The sequence below is a fragment of the Falco rusticolus genome, chromosome 4 (assembly GCF_015220075.1).
Source record: "Falco rusticolus isolate bFalRus1 chromosome 4, bFalRus1.pri, whole genome shotgun sequence".
NCBI classification, from domain to species: domain Eukaryota; kingdom Metazoa; phylum Chordata; class Aves; order Falconiformes; family Falconidae; genus Falco; species Falco rusticolus.
In genome coordinates this window covers 111,514,393-111,530,439 of record NC_051190.1, presented here as the reverse complement: position 1 = coordinate 111,530,439, position 16,047 = coordinate 111,514,393, and the positions used below count along the sequence as shown (strand labels likewise).

The following is a 16,047-nucleotide window of genomic DNA, read 5'->3' as shown; positions in this document are numbered from 1 at the left end:
TAGTGTTCCCTGCACGTTTTATATTGAAATAAAATAGCAAATCTAGCTGCCTTGTAATTTCCTCTTCAGGCAATTTATCTTCAGGGAGAATGACTACAAGCACGTTGAGGGCAAGCCTTTCTTTACAGTCTCATTCACTTTAGAGCCTCATGAGCTACCTGTACTTTATTAAGAGTTTCAGTATGGGTGATACTGTTACTAGAGCCATAATAACCTCAAAGTCCTTCAGGTGGACTGGACTTTTACATATATTCTATGTAGTAGTAGTATATATATACATATAGTAGTTGTAGTAATAGTAATAATGACAACAATAACAAACCAATGTCGGGTCTTTTGATAGATAGGAGTTTGAAAAACATATAAATACACCCCAGAGGCTCAAAATCAGTAAAGCAAATGTAGGAATAAATACATATTTATTATGCATTTAGCCTCTTGCTCTCTGGGATGCTTGTTTAAGGCATGGTGTGAGGGTGACAACGCTGCTATTGTACCCTCCCAATTGGACTGATGCTGTGAAACCACCTGCAGTACAGAACAGAAGCGGACAAATGGGATTCACTAATCGAATTTCCTTCTTTAGGAGGCTGGGAAATAGAATAGAAAGGTGGCGAGTTTGTCTGAAGAGGCTAAAGTAGGGGGTGAAAAAAGAGGTGAGGATCTTTTTGCTCTTCCTATCTCTAGGCAGAATCCTTCCCTGTCAGCCCCTTTGGCACCCGGGCTGGTGCAGCAGCCTGCGCGTGCACTGCCATTTTGTCCTAAGGGATGGGGAGGGTATTTTTTTTCCATTTTGGAGCAGTGGTAAAGAAAGCATTTCCTTAGCTGACTTGCACAGAGACTCCTGTATGATATTTGCATCTTCAAGTCCAAAGGAGAAGGTACTGAAAATGTTTGTCACAGTAAGATCCGTTCAATGCAGGGCATGAAGTGGATCTTTTTTGTGGAGTGAGGGGCAGAGGGATGTGTTTTAGCAGCTCCAAGAAAGTCCAGGAAATAGTTCTTGTATTGTCTAAGTAAACTTGCCTGAAATGACAGTGAAAATGGAAGAAGGATAAAGTGCTTTAAAATGGGAGAACTTTAGCTTCTTCGCTTGCCAAGATCTTCTTTTCTAAAACTATGTAAGCAGAAGCAGACAGGCCAAAATGAGAAAAGGGTTTGATTGAATTGGTTGGAGGGATGTTGTCTCTTTTTTTTTTTTTTCTTCAATTTCATTTTTAAGGTATGCATTAACTTACATGTCTAGCTGAAGTGGAAAGAATAATAAGGAAAACTTGCTCTCCAAAAACATGCACGTAACATGCAAGTGAGTTTGTTTCACGTTTTGCTTTTCTAGGTCTGGGGCCTGGAAATTGCATTTTCCTTTCTCAGAAGACTTAGCAATGCACTTTCCAAAAGCAGTTACAGTTTATCCTGTTTCTTTTTCAAAAGAATATGAAAAATACATTTTTAAGTGCCAGAAATCATTTACCAGCACTAACCGTTTAATTGCCAGACAAGAACCATAGGCTGGAACACTATTGTGAAGTCTGCAAAAAGAACAACATGAAGAATTAAGTATTAGGTGGCTTATTTAGCTTACAGCTGTTCTGCATTCTTCATGTGGTATTGTATGTCAGAGAATGACAGTTTTAATTTCCTTTGCTGATTTCTCTGTTTAGATCACTTTGACACAAATTACTGCTTTTACAAAAACATAGTCCAGCTGGAGGGCAAACATCTCTCCTAATAATTTTTCTTTCGTTTTTTTCTGCTGTTCCTTCACTGTGTATAGCAGAGGTGAAAAATCAAGTTGTGTAGCTTGAATTTTTTACAGTTATTTTGATATTTTTAGGCATTCAGGTGTAAAGTCTGGTCCCTAAATTACAAGGCTGTGAGTCTAGCTTAGCCTGGAGAGAATGATTTAATGAGGTGATAAAGAAATAGTGACTGGACTAAGCAGGATCAAGAAAACATTTAAAGCGTGAATTCAATTTCAATGGATCTTAGGCATACATTTTAACTTCTGCGTGCATTTAACTGTTGTCTTTTTTTAACATTTTAATTTAAATTTATTTATATTATAAATATTATATATTACATATAATAAATATATAATAAAATACTATTCTTGTTGTTGTTATTATTATTCTAAAATTTAAATTTAATTTAACTGCTTAACTGAAGCACAAACATCCCTGACCTTGAGGCTATGGAGTCTGTGCTTACTGGAGCCTATGCTTGCAACCCAGGTAATTACACTGAAGCAACTGATGCGTTATTATAATGCCTGTCATCCAGACATCAGCACAGCAAAATCTGACCCAGAAGCTCCAACAGCCACTTGGACTTCCACACCTGGCAGCGCATCCTCGACTGGCCCCCTTTTACAAGGGGATTTTGGCAAAGACCTTGCTCACTACATGTTCGCTCAGGCCGGAATCTCCTGAAAAAGCTCTGTGCAGCCAAATGTTCCCAACGTTTCAAGCTCCACACTGTCCCCGGTCTTCTTGCCCAGGGAGACTGTCCTGCATCCAGTGTCACTGACAGTCCTTCCCCTGAGAGACACAATGGGGGACGCATCTGGCACTTTAGGTGATGCAACCAGGTCTCTGCTGGGTGGCATGAGAGGGGCAGGTCCCAGCGGTGGGTTGCAGACCTGGGTTGTGCCTTCTGGTGGTGCGTCTAGGCTACGGGTCCTTGCTACACGGCACCTGTTGGCCGCTGTAGAGTGCCACAGCTGTAATTTGGCACAACTGGTCAGAAAAACAACAAAAAAAGCTGTGGCAGTGCATGGCAAAGGTGGTAAGTACAGGTCTGGCTTGGGGTGATTACAAGGTAGGAACCACACAAGTCATCACTGAATGCAGTAGATTGGTTCAATAACTTCATGCCCAGGCTTTCCCGTTTCTTAGGCAGTTTGGCCAGGATTTGCTCGCCCTAAGTTAGGTGCCAAAAACATCTAATGCTACAACTTTGCTGGTGATTTAAGCGTGACTAAAACCATTCTCAGGCACTGAAGCCCATATTCACATGATTAAACCATTTCACCTTCCAGAATGGGTGCTCACAAACTGCCTGTTAGGAGTGGTCATTGATTGGTCCTAACCCCCAAAACCATACCAAAAAACTGGTTTGGAAAGTGATATTTGCCCTAGCCTGAAGTGGGGGCAGGTATCTTTTGATAAGTGAATGACACAGAGGCTTGAGTCTCCTTGCCCAGGGACACCCTCTGGCATCTTTACGAGTAGGAACACAGCCTGCCATTTTATTCGTTCTTCTCTTTCCCTCAGCATTCAAATCTCTCCTTCACCTGAAGCAATGTTGGCCTCCCCCAGTGAATGCACTTCAGGAACACAGCTGCCATCTGTAGTAATTATCCCTGCTTGTTAGATGTGTCTGAGGTCCCTGAGGTCCATCCACCGCGCAGCCCACATGAGGTTGGTGATGCTGCCAATGGCTGAGTCTTCATATAGTGCTTGGATGAAACCTCCCCCAGTCCCTGGGGGCTCGCTTCCAACCTGATCCCCAGGCACTCCCTCCCCTTTGCTGCCTCTGCACACACTGAGTTCAGACCAAACATCTTTCTCTCTCTTCCTCTCCACAGAGGACCATGCACCGACCGTGACCCTTACCTCCTGAGGTGGCACTGGTCTTTGCAAGGCAGCGGCAGTCAGGTCCGGCACTGCATTCAAGCCCCTGCAGAGCAGTCCTTGCCATCCCAGAGGTAGTAGTTTTCCTTCACTGGTTTTTGGCAGCAGCACTGTCTTGCACGTTGCATCCTCCGCTAAGAGACAAGCCACAGCCAGAGGGCTCAGGAGTGGAGGACAACCAGTCCGCCTGGCAAAGGTGGATCAGATAGGGGAAGCTCTTTGGGATCCAAAGCAGGAGATAGATGCAGAAACCACACTGCAGGAGATAATTGCAGAGACTTCTTGTGACAGAGCACTCCTAAAGCTGAAAGGAGATATTGGAAGGGGTAGTAGCAAGGATGTATTCAAGAGTTGATCCTCAGAGACCAGAGGGGTCAGAGAAGGATGTAAAGCAAATGTTTAGCCACCTAGAGTATCAGTCCTACCAACTCTAACTGTGGTGAGAAGGACAGCATGTCCTGACAGGAAACGTGTGCAATGTAAAGGCATTATCAGAGGTGAACATCTGCAGCTGACTGAGGTGCTCGCTTATGAGACAGCTACTCTGTGTTGACCATAGTGGAAAAAGGAAACAAGTGCATGAGAGAAGCAGAAGAAAGCATTTGAGAATTCCTCTTCTGTACAAGCATGGACATGTTTCATTTTCCACTTGGCCTCTCTTGCAGTGTCCAAGTGCCAAGCTAGCATACTTCTCCATGGCCATGTTCTCGGGTGTCAGGCAATCCAACTGAAAGTGCCTGATGCCTTCTGGGTCTTCGAGCCACTAGAGACATGCCAGCTCATGCGCAGCTGCCTGCCTCTGGGCTATGAACACCCAGGGCATTTCCAAACAGTTCAAAGATTTTCCCCGGGGAGGTTTTTGTTTCAATGCCCAGACCTGTCACCCTGCCCGTGACCGTTCTAGGAGACCAGGGCATCTGCCACCTCAGCAAGCAGCCCCCCTGTACATGGCCCCCCCCACACACAGTGTGCAGAGATCGCAACGCAGGCTGAGAGCAGTGACATTTGTGTGTGTGCTGCAAGTGACCTGGGTCACCCACGCAATGGAGACCTGAGAGGCAGCAGACTGCAGGGTACCAGGAGACAGAAAGCCCTTCCCTGGCTCTCCGTGAAAGGCTGAAGCAGTGCATTCACGTGCAAAACCAGAGAAAAGCTACAGGGAGAGGATCCCGAATTGTATACATCTCTCGTGTTTTATACACTGTCTTGCACCTTGCAGGTGTACAGACATTAAGACTTGCAGCTTTTTAGGGTGCATCCCATTGGCCATACCAGGAGAACTGGACCATGACTCAATGAAGGTTTATACTTATATTTTGGATACATACCTTAGGGCATGCTGAGGCTTAGTCACTGGAAATCACACAACTTATTGTGTACCTCTTTAGCATCAGAAGGAACAGTTGTAGCTCAATCTACAGATTACCAAAAGCATATGAAATTTTCCTTTTCAGATACAAACAAAAGCAGTGACTAAGATAGCCTTTCACATGAAAATATGTTTTACATTACCCGGTTTTTCACTTCTATGCTTATTTTTTGCCTGTTACTTCAATGTAAAAAAAAAAAAAATATTGTTTTTAAAAATATGTTTTCCTGGGCATCCAATTATAATGTTTCTGTTAAGCTATGTAAAGTATCAGCCCAGTCCTTGTGCATGTGTTTCTGTGTTAATAGTAGGTCTACTAGCCTAGGAGCCAAATTGCCTGCATTTATTTCAGTGGAATGACACTGACAGAAAATTGAGTTCCTGCTGTTCTCAGGGATGAATGGGCCTGATGAATAAACTGCCTTTTTCCCCTACAGATAGTCCTGCCAGGAGGCTCACTGGGAAAGAGGAAGAGTTAGGGAGGGCCGAGTCAAATTGTTGCTGACTGCCCAGGCTAGTGCCCTGTCTTTTGCAAGATCTGTAATTCCATGATTCAAAAATAAAAGTCAGGTCAAATTTGCTTCCCAACCTCATTTCACTTTCTAAATTATTTGTGAGAGGCTGTGCCATTGAACCTGCCAAAGAAATTCAGTTTTGCGCATCTCTTTAGCAAATCTGGACTTCTTCTGGTCTGCTCTTTCTCCTTCTTCCCTTTAATTCTCTTTTGATCCTCTCCTTTCCCCCGCAGTCCTTTTTTACATCCTCATACTGCCTCAGCTGTACTAGTTTCATAGAAAACTAAGATTTTTTCCAACTCTCAGCACCTCTTTTTTTCATTACTTGGCCATTCTCAGCTCTCCTGAAAAATACCCTGAATCTTGTGAAAAATATGTTGAGGAAATGAGTGATAAAGACAACAAACAAATAATTTATGAAGTACCTCTGTATCAAAAAATTCTGAGAAGGCATTATTGATAAGCTGTGAGACCCAAATGCTGAAAGAGATGGCAAGATATGTTCTGTCTTGTCCCTGAACTTCTTCCATGTAAGGCCCACAGCCTGCAAAGAGCACCCTGGTCCTCAGGTTTCTTTCCTGCCTGCCTGCCTTGACAGCATTTTGGGTTTTGAGGACTTTTCCTTTCTCTCCTTCTGCTTCTCACTGATGTGTTGTGAAAGGTGCCTGGCAGCTTTTTCATTCTAATGGAGCACAGGATCATGCAGGTGGAAGGCACCCCTGGACATCATCTAGGCCACCCCCTTACTTAAACGTCCCGTTCAAAGTGGGATCAAGTTGCTCAGTGTCTCGTCCAGTCAAGCTTTGTGCACCTCCAGGGATGGAGATTCAACAGCCTCTGGGCACCTGTGCCAGCGCTTGACCAATCCTACTGTGAAACTTTTTTTCTAGTTAGAAAATTTGTGCCATGGTTGGAAAGCACTTTCTCATTTGAAACACACATTTCTATTCACAGCTAGGTTAGTCCCGTGTGTTCATTGGTACCCTCTCTGGTATTTACACTGCTAATAGGAAGCAGTCTTGGTCCCCTCTGAGGCTTCTTTGCTCGACTAAACAGTGTCCACTTCCCAGCTCCTTTCCAGCACAGGGTCCCCCAGCTCCTTACCGGCACAAAGCTCTCCATCCCTCTGACCACCCTGGGCACCCTCAGTCTCAGTCCATCTTTGTAACGTAGGCAATTAGAAGAATAAGCAAAATTTAAACGAAATCTTACAAACATCTTTGAATCAGGGCAGTAAGCTTCCCTCTTTCCTGCTGAATGTACCTCACCAGACCACTTTAAGATCACATTAGCAGCACATCCACCTTATACACCAGGGTCCTCCCCTTCCACAATTGTTTCCATACAGCATATTTGTGCCACCACCACACCCAGCTTATGAATTCCTTCCTCACCGCTTACTTATTAACACTTCGCAGTGCGCTCTGCCTTTTAGCCAGCCCTGTGCACACCTAATCCCTGTTTTCTCGCAGCTCCCTCATCACTGCATCCCACAAGACTGCATGAAAAGGCTTAACTGAAATTCCCAGGAAGGAAACATGTTTCCTTTGTGTAGGAAATAGATTTTCAAAGACTCTGTTGAGCTGACACCATCCAACACTAAAGTCAGGTTTCACTTTATCCTGTTCCCTTCCCAACCTCTGCTTGTCCTTTCATTCAAAATTTTCTTGAGATCTTTGCATACTGTTGCAGTCAACTGTGTAAGATCCCCTGGGTCACCTCCTCTCTCCACCTGCTTAACTAAAGGGCCCAGGTCTGCTTTTCTTCATACAGATGGTGTTGTCCTCATGAGAGGTTTGAAACTAAGAATACTTGCTACCAGGGCTGTGCTTCCATGTACCAGTCCTGCCAAAATTCATAGGCAGACTTTGCCTCACAATATCCAGGAGTTTTTTTCTGGAAAAACGCCAGACTCACTGTATCTTGAACAGCAGAAGAGGCAGAAAAGTGAGGACACACTTGAGATCCAGAATGACTTACGGTCATCCCAAAAGTGTGCAAAAAGAGACACACTGAGAAATACTGGCAGTATGTTCATAGCTGTGGAGGCAGTAATTTCTTCGGCTATACCTCTAATGTCAGAGCTTATCTGTTAGGTCACGGGGATCCAGAGTGCTGCCATTGCTCTGTAGTTTCATTTCTGGATTTACTAGGTGGAAAAACAGTGAGCAGATGTGAAATCATGGATGAGGAGTTAGCTACCAATAGGCAAGATTTCAGTTTCCTTCTAATCTCTTTATTTGTTCAGACATGTCTGTTTACCCCAGTCGTGTTATCCTTTTCAATCAGCATTCCCAGCAAAACAGTTACCAGCACTGCTATTATAATACCCGTAGCTAAAATAGTTTTGCAATATGGGGAATATCAACAAGATGGATTTTGTTGGCCTCTTCACAATTTTCTTGAACTCTTCTTAAATACTTTTCGAAGTGGCAAAAATCCCTTGGTACAAGAGATGCCTATATAAGAAAGTCTTTTCTCCTGTAATCTTTAAGAAATGTACATGTAGAAATAGATTTTTAAAAAATTTTAAAGTCACATTCCACATTTAAACAGTTCCACTTTCTAAGTTCAAATGCAGTCTTAAATAAAATCTCTGACCCTCTGCTCAAAACAATCTATAATGTCCTATTGCATGTCGAGTGGAAATTCTGAAATGTCATGCTAACAATCTAAACCAGACCTAACTCTTTTCATCTGCTCAGTCCCTTACAAAACCACCATTAAAAAAACCCCAAAACATTACACAAGAAAAAACTGCCAACAAGCATAACCCCAACCTTCTGTTGCAGCTCAATGGTAATAACCCTAAGCTTAAAAGCTAAATTTTGTGGGCACTGCTATTTGGTTAGGAAAAATGGCACCTACACGGTATGAATCGTCAAAAATTAGATTTATCAGTACTGTAAACTAACTGTAACGTATAAAATGCAGAAGACTGGAAAGTTACAAGTCAGCAGAGAGAAATGACGTAAAAGCGACAGGGTAGGAATGCTGCCGCTTGCCAGCTCCAGCTCCCCCTTGCTCCTGTCGCTGTCAGTATAGCTGACGTACAGCACAGCTAACCACCTACAGTACAGCACAAATACTGTCTATAGCATATAGAAATGTATGTGCTATAATAGGAATAAATAAATTAAATAGGAAAAAATTATGCTCCTCTTCTGCATCAGGAAGAGGCCGGCTGTGTCACTGAAGGTGATACTGGGGATGACGGGAGCTGTGGTTCAGGATGTCTGTCACTGTGGCTTCTTAACTATCTGCTTTGTGGCAGCGCTGGGCACGGAGCAGGCCCTGCAGCATGACGCAGGCAGGCCCCCAACCCCCCCCCAAACCGGCAGCCCCTGGCCCTGGGGCATTTACGTTTGAGGTGTAACGTCACCCACACAACATTGCTACCAAGTTCCAGAGCAAGCGACATCATGAGCTGAAGGTCCCCTGCAGCCATCAGTTACATGTCACCTAATATACAGTAAGTTTGTAAATAGCCACCTCTTCAAATGTGCCCAATTTTAGCACAAAAAAAGCCCCAACATTCTGGGCTTTCATTTCTAATTCAGCTTGCAGTCAAGACAAGAAGGCTGAGCAGCCGTCACAGCGATCTGTCCTGCAATTTGGAGGTGCCAGGGACCACTCCTGATTTTTCAGAGCATTCTCAGCTAAAAAGGACTATTTTCTATTTCATGTAAATAACTTCTGGTTTAGTAAAACCATTCCAGGTTACTGAAGGGAAAAAAATGAAGCTGATGCAAAACTGTCACTCATATATCTTTTACAAGACTGCAGAGTAGCCTTGCCTTGCAGCAGTTTAACTTAAGGATGCTTTTCATGCGACCTTTTTCTTCCTGATAAACTCTTGCTTGAGAATGGCAGGTTAGAAGTACGAAACCAAAGACAAATGAGAAAAATAAAACAGGAAAGAGCAGAGGTAGAATAAATACCTGCAGAAACTGCTCCAAAGGACTTTGCCAGTGCTTTACCAGGAAAAAAATAAATATTGTCTGATGCTAACCAAGAAAATGGCATCCCATGGCTTTTTCAGCCCAGGTCAAAGTCAGGGCTACCTGAAATTGTCTGCACTCTGGTGTGATGCTGTATTAACACTGAAAGGCAGCCTGCCGCATCTGCACAAAGAACATCCCAGGCAAAAGGTGATTTGGGGGAAAAGACATTCTGGTGAAAGAGAACCTAAGCGCGGGGTAGGGTGGTTGTTTGAGGTTACAATAAACATACATATCAATAGGGAATTAATAGCAAACTTCAGGAGTATCAAAAGACACTGTACTGTGGGACTACAGCTTCCTACAGATGACAGGAGGAGCTATTCAGGAAAAGGCCCTTATTGAACCAATTAAAAATGTTTGAACATTTTTTTCAAATTAAAAAACAATCATCTATTTCAAAATCTTTGAAAGAAAGTATCACTTCTAGCAAGTGGCCACAGAAAATTTATTTCAAAACAAAAAGCTTGTTATTCAAAAAAACCTGGGACTTTTGGAATTATGAAATGTCATGGTCCCGTTGTGTACTTTGTGACATTTAATCCCTACACTCTTCTTGTTACTCCAGGCTATGTCAAGATTACTAGCGCTTAAGGGGCTAACTCAAAGGAATAAGTTGCAGAACAGGCAGAGTGACTTTGTCCCCTGGCAAAGAAGTCTCCCACGTCAATGGCAAGCAAAGCTTTTCAAGCAGATATCATCTAATGTTCCTCCTTTTCTGATATGATCTGACTTGCTTTCTTCCTTGTGGCAGCTCAAAAAATTAGATCTATTTCTTCCTGTGCCAGACTTTGTTCTGATAGTACTACTTTCAGAGAAGTTTTCTCGATGCTTGAGAAGGAGATGAGGCTCAGAAGAGGGTGAACAAATTGTACAGAGAGTAGGAGGGCTAGAAGCCACTTCCAACTTTATCCATTTGTCTGTCTTTTACACGAAAAAAAGTGCCAGGTTCATAATGAGTTCAATAGAAAGAAATGTTGTCATTGAGTTTACCCTCTTACAGTAACTTTACCACACCACTGAGAAAGTTTTAAAACAGCTTTTCCTCTGTGTGACACTGATCTCTCTCTTTTGAGAAGCAGTTATTTGCATTACCCCTGTGACCAGTTCTCTGAAACAATATACAAGAATTTTCTCAGGAAGGCCACAATAAAGAAGCTATGAAACAAAAAATGATGGAATTCTAGAGATGTTAAAGGAGCCTCCCATGCATTTCTTATCATCCTCAGAAGCCAGAAAACATCAGCTTTGTTTTGCTGTTTGTAGGCTTTTGATTCTACAGAGTTTCTCGGTAGACCAAGAGCAGTGGGAGCTCTGGCTACACCATCTATCTGCATACCAATGCTCCTTGCAAAAGCTCTGCTTTCCAGAGGTTCGGAGGTCATGAAATCTGCAGTCTAAAGGATCCTGCAACCCCATCGCATTGCTTAGTAGAAAAAATTATCAGCTGTGGCCTTACCCTTTCAGATGGCAAAGCATGCACTGACAGTGATCTGTGGCTGCAAAACTCTTCTGCTTGACTCTCTTTTCTCTTTCATTAGGGATGAGAAGCCCTGCCAAAATCAGTGGAGTTACAACAACATAAAACATGTGCAATGTCTTTCCATGGGCAAGGGGGTAGGGCTGGCTAAAAAGACCATTCAGGGAACAGCAAATAGGTCCAAAATATAATCTGGAGCTGAAAGCAGGTGGGGAGATGAAAGTCCTCATGAACTGAAATTGAATTTGGCTGCTAGGTTTGCCTGGTAATAAAAAGTGATGAACAAGTCAATGTCTTAAAACTTTCCATTTTTTTAAATCTGATTTCAAGAGTATGTGTTGCTTTGGAGAGGTGAATGTTTTGAGATGAGGTGAAGCACTTTTCATCTTCAGCACAAAGCCACAGTAATTTTAATTTGTTATTGATATAGCCCTAGGAGTCAGGCATTGCAGCTGCCTCCATCATACTGACACATGCATTTGAGCAGACACACAGTGACTCAGATCACAGAACAGATCCCAATGAAAACTGTTTTTTATTAAATTCCTTTAGTGGCTTAGTTTCGAACTACATCCTCTCCCCAGTCTGACACACATGGGAGGTGGTGAGAAAAAGTGACTCGGGGCAGAAGTCAGACTACGGACTGGCAGTGACACTTTTTGGTAGCACCTTTCTCACATTGGTACCCATTTGGAAGCACATTCCCACTCCCCAAGAGTTAGCTTTTGTTCAAGGGCTCATTGAAAGAGCTTTAGACTGGATTTGAAGGGAGAAAGGGATAAAACCAGGCTCACTACAGATAAGATGAGGGGGGCACACCAGTGTTGGAGGGATAGTGTGCTAGCTAGGTCCTTTGGTCTGCCACCTCAGTGGAGGTAGGGGGTGGAGATCTATGCGGTAACAAAGACGCAAGGGTTATTGATGCATTAGAAACCAGGGAGCACCTGAGAACGGTAAAGCAGGAATTAGGGTTTCTGCCCAGAAAAAGGTGGCAGGATCAACAGCCCAACTGAAGTGCATCTACACCAACGCACACAGCACGGGCAACAAACAGGAGGAGCTGGAAGCCGTTGTGCAGCAGGAAAACTATGACATAGTATGACAGAAACACAGCGGGCTGCCTTGCACAACCGGAGTGCTGCGATGGATGGCTGTAACCTCTTCAGAAGGGATAGGCAAGGAAGGAGAGGTGGTGGGTAGCCCTGTATGTTAGGGAGCATTCTGATTGTCTAGAGGTTAACGATGGTGATGATCCAGAGCTTTGGCTGGAACTTGGGGAAAAAAGGGAGACTTTATGACCCTTGGAAGAAGGGGCGGACAACTCAGGAGGACTATAAGGATGTCATGAGGTTATGCAGGGAGAAAATTAGAAAATTACAAGGGCCAAAGCCCAGCTAAAACTTAATCTGGCTACTGCCATGAAAGACAACAAAAACTGCTTCTGTAAATACATCAGCAACAAAATGAGGGCTAAGAAGAATTGCCATCCTTCGTTGGATGCAGGGGGGAACATAGTGACAAAGGATGAGGAAAAGGCTGAGGTACTTAATGCCTTCTTTGCCTGTAACTCCTTTAACAGTAAGACCAGGTGTTCTCGGGGTACCCAGCCCCTGAGCTGGCAGACAGGGACACAGAGAAGAATGAAGCCCCCACAATCCAAGGGGAAATGGTCAGCGACCAGCCACACCACTTAGACACACACAAGCCTATGGGGCCAAATGGGATCCACCCAAGGGTATTGGGAGAGCTGGTGGAGGAGCTCACTGAGCAACTGTCCATCATTTATCAGCAGTTCTGGCTAGCTGGGGAGGTCCCAGGTGACTGGAGGTTAGCCAATGTGATGCCTACCTATAAGAAGGGCCAGAAGGAGGATCCAAGGAACTACAGGCTTGTCAGTCTGCCCTCAGACATGGGGAAGGTTATTGAGCAGATCACCTTGAATTCCATCACGAGACATAGAGGACAACCAGGTGATCAGGCCCAGCCAGCATAGGTTTATGAAAGGCAGGTCCTGCTTGACCAACTTGACCTCCTTCTATGACAAGGTGACGAACCTCGTGGATGAGGAAAAGGCTGTCGATTTTGTCCACCTAGACTTTAGCAAAGCCTTTGACACAGTTTCCCACAGCATTCTCCTGGAGAAACTGGCTGCTCATGACTTGGACGGGTGCGCTCTGCACTGGGTAAAACACTGGCTGAACGGCCGAGCCCAAGGAGCGGTGGTGAATGGAGCTCAACCCATCTGGTGGCCGGTCACAAGGGGTGTTCCCCAGGGCTCTGTGCTGGGGCCAGGCCTGTTTAATGTCTTTATCAACGATCTGGATGAGGGGATCGAGTGCACCCTCAGTCAGTTTGCAGGTGACACCAAGCTGGCCGGGAGAGTTGATCTGCTGAGGGCAGGAGGCTCTGCAGAGGGGGCTGGGCAGGCTGGGCCGATGGCCGAGGCCACTGTGTGAGCTTCAGCAAGGCTGAGCGCGGGTCCTGCACCTGGGTCACACCAGCCCCACAGAGCTACAGGCTCGGGCAGGAGTGGCTGAGAGTGCCTGGTGGGAAAGGACCTGGGGTGTTGGTCCACAGCCAGCTGAACATGAGCCAGCAGTGTGCCCAGGTGGCCAAGAAGGCCAACAGCAGCCTGGCTTGGATCTGAAACTGTGTGGCCAGCAGGACTAGGGGACTGATCGTCCCCCTGTACTCGGCACTGGTGAGGCCACAGCTCGAATACCGGGTTCAGTTTGGGCCCCTCACTGCAAGAGGGACGCTGAGGTGCTGGAGCGTGTCTAGAAAAAAGGCAGCAAAGCTGGGGAAGGGTCTGGAGCACAAGTCTTCTGAGGAGCAGCTGGGGGAACTGGGGCTGTTCAGCCTGGAGAAAAGGAGGCTCAGGGGAGACCTTACTGCTCTCTACAACTGCCTGCAAGGAGGCTGTAGCGAGGTGGCTGTCAGTCTCCTCTCCCAAGTAACAAGCGATAGGACAAGAGACAATGGCCTCAGGTTGCACCAGGGAGATTTAGATTGGATATTGGGAAAAATTCCTCCACCAAAAGGGTTGTCAAGCACTGGAACAGGCTGCTCAGGGAAGTGGTTGAGTCACCATTCCTGGAGGTATTTAAAAGGGGTGTAGATGTGGCACTTGGGGACATGGTAGACTAGGCAGTGCTAGGTTAATGGTTTGACGTGATGACCTTAAAGGTCTTTTCCAACCTAAACAATTCTATGATTCTATATCAGCTCATAACAGTTGTGGAACCACATGTTAAATGTCAGGCAGAAAAGAGCAGATTTTACTAAACAGGTATGTGGCACCCAGGCTAAATAGGAGACAAAGTAATAGCTAAACAGATGCATAGCAGTATCCAAGGGATGTCTTACATATGACTTAAAAAAATGAGTAGAATATAAAATTTTTGAAAGTAGCAATTTCACAAAATGTATAAAACATGCAGCGTCACACCAGAAATTTTGTATAGACTATTACAAGCACATAATGAAAGCACTGAAATGAAACACAAAAGTTAATTTATCCTTTCCTAAAAGTGCCTGCACTTCTGACCAAAGTCTTTGCTCTCTGTTCGCGTTTGCCAACGGTTACTGCATTCACACGGAATAAAGAGAACACACGTTGCTGTATTCACGTAGACATGTTTTAAAAGTCCAAGCACTTCATCCCGACAAGTCCAGACAAGCAGTATCAGAAGAAAGTAGACCATAGAAATCCCAAGATGTATTTCTAAATAACAATGACGAATATCAAAGTAAGAGCAGCAGGGAGTGACGTTTGATGCTGCAGAGCTGAAGTACAGAGGGAGATACCCAGCGTGTTCCCTCTCCGCACCAGAATTGCCATTGTCACGTATAACTTCAGGCATAGGGAAGAGCCAGGGGGTTTCGGATCTGAGTGGTTCAGCCAGCCTGCTTCTGGTTTTTATTTTTAACTTTTGGTTTCACATATATTTTTAACGTCAGCGGGGAAAACGGAGTACATTCTGCATTTGGTACGAATGATACCAGGGACTTTACAGCGAGCAGTGCCTGGCTGGGGCAGGCAGAGCCACAGTGTTCCCCTGCCAGCCACGAGCAGACCCCCTGCCAAGGAGGGTTTGTTGGATGAGGAGATCTTGCACCAGTCTGCAAGAAGCTCCAGGGAGAGGAGCTTTTTTCCCTCAGAAAGCAAGCGTCTCTCCCAGGCAGCCAGGACCCTTTTCTGGGAAGGATCCAACACCCAACCCTCCTCGGTTTCACCTCACAGACCGACTCTTCTTCCTCTCAAAATGCAGCCCACAGAGGAAGCAAGGCCCTCAGCCCTGTCCAGGCTTACCCAACAGCTCTGAGGTCAGGGTGCTCCCTGGGAATCACTTTCTATTTCTGCCCAAAGGCCAAATTTCCTGTACTACATATTTGAGCAAACATCACTTGGAGTCCGGGTCAACCCACCAAGGTGTTACACGGACTCCTGACCTTCTCTTTCTGACAAAAAAATGGTTCACTTTAAGAAGATGGATTGGAAAACATCTTGGCCAAGATTATTCTTAGGAGTTGGGGGACTTTCCTGTAAAGAAGCAAATCTGGGTTCATAATCCCTTTAGATAGGGAAGGGATATGATTCAACATCTCCCACATCCTGCTTGAGCAATCTAAAATGAAAACACCAAACCATCTAATTGGCCATCTGAAGGAAAAATCTAGTTGGACTTAGACCACTTGAACCCTCAGGTGATAGGATCAAAAGCCTTATAGCCAGCCTGGTTCTCAGGATACTTTTGCTTTAATAGCAGTGGTGTGGTAAGAGTGAAGATTAGAGGTTACCTTTCACAAATTTAGTTTAGAACAATAAAGGAGTTTGCTAGAACTCACCCAGAAAGGAAGAAAGATCCAAAACCCCAATGATAAGGTACTTTCTGAGTAGTGATACTCAGGTTTCTCAACAAGATTGCAAGGCCAAATGTATGACCAAAGTGACAAACTACAGCAGCTCTACCATGTCACTACAGGATCCTTGAGCTAGAAAACCTTCATGAAACCGCACAATAATTATTGCAGGTGCCTAACGCATTTT

General features: G+C 44.7%; 1 long non-coding RNA gene across 3 annotated transcripts in view; it reads right to left on the bottom strand.

Moving 5' to 3' along the window:
* LOC119147303 overlaps window positions 1–16,047 on the bottom strand; it is a 40,591-nt gene that overhangs the window by 21,804 nt on the left and 2,740 nt on the right. For 2 of the 3 annotated variants that reach the window (XR_005103987.1, XR_005103986.1), the window contains exon 1: window positions 3,615–8,805. The exons of the other annotated variant lie outside the window; for it this stretch is intronic. This is a non-coding gene — a long non-coding RNA (uncharacterized LOC119147303). Of the gene's footprint in view, window positions 1–3,614; window positions 8,806–16,047 lie in introns of those variants that run through there. 3 annotated transcript variants of the gene reach the window in all.